The following is a 2,728-nucleotide window of genomic DNA, read 5'->3' on the forward strand; positions in this document are numbered from 1 at the left end:
GAACAACTTGACAAATGCTTCCTTTCATGCATACAAAGCAATAAGGAAATCCAAAGTTTATTCCAGATATGAATGAATCTTTTGAAAATAGATCCCAAGTCTGATGGTTAGGCAGGCTGAAAGGTTCCAAGAGCTTCTTATTAAATTTGAAAAAAAATAAACATCATGACCCAATAGATAGTATCAGGGCAAGAATTCCTTTCCTTTTCTTTCTTTCTTTTCTTTCTTTTCTTTTTTTCTTTTCTTTCTTTTCTTTCTTTCTTTTCTTTCTTTTCTTTCTTTCTTTTCTTTCTTTCTTTTCTTTCTTTTCTTTCTTTCTTTTCTTTCTTTCTTTTCTTTCTTTTCTTTCTTTCTTTCTTTCTTTCTTTCTTTCTTTCTTTCTTTCTTTCTTTCTTTCTTTCTTTCCTTTCTTTCTTTCTTTCTTTCTTTCTTTCTTTCTTTCTTTCTTTCTTTCTTTCTTTCTTTGTTTTGTTTTGTTTTTTTCGAGACAGAGTTTCTCTGTGTAGCCCTGGCTGTCCTGGAACTCACTCTGTAGGCCAGGCTGGCCTCGAACTCAGAAATCTGCCTGCCTCTGCCTCCAAAGTGCTGGGATTAAAGGTGTGCGCCACAACCGCCTGGCCTCCTTTCCTTTCCTTTCCTTTCCTTTCCTTTCCTTTCCTTTCCTTTCCTTTCCTTTCCTTTCCTTTCCTTTCCTTTCCTTTCCTTTCCCTTCCCTTCCCTTCCCTTCCCTTCCCTTCCCTTCCCTTCCCTTCCCTTCCCTTCCCTTCCCTTCCCTTCCCTTCCCTTCCCTTCCCTTCCCTTCCCTTCCTTTCCTTTCCTTTGTTTGCTTTTCTTTCTTTTTCTTTCTTTCTTTCCTTTCTTCCTTCTTTCTTTCTTTGTTTTATCCTCTTTCTAAAAATTAATTTATTGTTTGAGAATTTCAGATATGTACACAATGTCTTTTGAATGAATGTATTCCCTTCTATCATCTTCCAACTCCTCTCAGATATCCCCACAAAGATTTATTTTGATCACTGAAGTCATATAGGTTTAGGGATGTGTTTAAGATAGTGATCAGCTTACCATACATTAAATAACGAATTAGAAAATTTCCATGGGGCCATCTGAATGGCACAGTAGGTACAGGTGCTACCACTGAGACTGATGACCTGAGCTGAATCTCTAGGACCCACATGGTAGGAGAGAATCTACTCCTAAAATTGTCCTCTTATACATGGGCCATGTCACATGCACATTCACAACTATAAACTGCACATACACACACACACACACACACACACACACACACACACGCACACGCACACGCACACGCACACGCACACACACAGACAGACACACATACAAACATGCACCATCTTTATATGGGAATTCGAATAGTAAAGTAATGGGGTTACTAGATAGAGCTAAGTCCCCTCCCCACTTTAGTGCTTCTGGACTCAAACTTAGGACTGTCTACATACTAGGAAACACAAAAAAAAATTTTAGCACAAACTTTAGTTTCATCTTCTTACTATGGATGAGTCCGAATTGATAACTTTTACTGAAGGAAAAAGCAAACAAAATACCCCATCTTTCCAGAAGCATGTTATGTTTGTGATGTATGAAGTCAGTACTCTAGTGTGAGCTTTGTATAGGACTTTTAACCTTCCCTTCACTATTTCCATTACTTTGTTTCCTTTACTTTTTTCTTTCCTTCCCTTTTTTGGTTCATTTTTCCAAGGTAGACATTATACCTTAAGTGCTAAGACTCATGATGACCTAACACAACTGTCCTCTGAGAGGCTTTACCCAGCAGCTGACCAAAACAGATACAGAGACCCACAGACAAACATTAAATTCAGGGAGATTGAAGGTTCTTGAGGAAGAGAGACTGAAGGACCTGGAGGGGATCAGGACTCCACAAGAAGACCAATACAGTTAAATAACCTGGACCTTTCAGAGTTCCCAGAGACTGAACCACCAGCCAAAGGTAGGCAGGAGGTAGGCTCCCTGCGCATATGTAACTTATGTGTAGCTTGGTCTTCATACAGGTTTCCCAACAACTAGAGAGGAAGCTATCCCTGAAGCTGTTGCCTGCCTGTGGGTCCAGTTCCCCTAATTGTATGGCTTCAGTGCGAGGAGCTATGCCTAGTCCTGCAGTAACTTGATGTGGCAGGATGGGTTCATTCCTAGGTTGTCTTCTACCCTCTCAGAGGAGAAGAGAGTGGGGATGGGGGAGGGGCTGTGTGAGGGAGAGACTGAGAGGAAGTGGAAGCTGTGATCTGGATATAAAGTAAATAAATTAATTAATGGAATGAAGACTCATGAGAACAATTAACTTGTACATGGACTGTTTATTTCTTAAAATTTTACTATTACTGTTATTTATATAAGAGGAATTATGTACAGATGTTATAAAAAGTTTTGATAGAGGGATATCTTACACAATGATGTTAATATCCAATCATCATGTTTATGAGTCACAAATGATCAAGAACTCTGTATGTAAATGGAGTTCCCAGATTTTGGTTTAACAGATGCAGAGATACAGCGATGTGTTGAACTTTGCAATCATGAGCTAAAAGACCTTGGAAAAGACCTCTGCCTGTTTAATACCAGCTTTCCTCTTGGCACACAGATTGCCCCCTTTGAAGACAACAAAATCCAAAGTAACTTTATTGTAAATGTAATAGTATTAGTGAAAATGAACTAAGCCACTGGCCACCCAGGTTTAGTCTGGGATCATCTT

General features: G+C 39.2%; 1 non-coding gene across 1 annotated transcript; it reads right to left on the bottom strand.

Annotated features, from left to right (window-relative positions):
* Window positions 1-2,367: 2,367 nt before the first annotated feature.
* Window positions 2,368-2,470, bottom strand: LOC127666424 (small nucleolar RNA U13). The gene has a single exon (XR_007973622.1). It is a non-coding gene; the product is annotated as a small nucleolar RNA U13 (small nucleolar RNA).
* Window positions 2,471-2,728: the final 258 nt, after the last annotated feature.

This window comes from Apodemus sylvaticus, chromosome 15 (genome assembly GCF_947179515.1).
Source record: "Apodemus sylvaticus chromosome 15, mApoSyl1.1, whole genome shotgun sequence".
In the NCBI taxonomy this organism is placed as follows: domain Eukaryota; kingdom Metazoa; phylum Chordata; class Mammalia; order Rodentia; family Muridae; genus Apodemus; species Apodemus sylvaticus.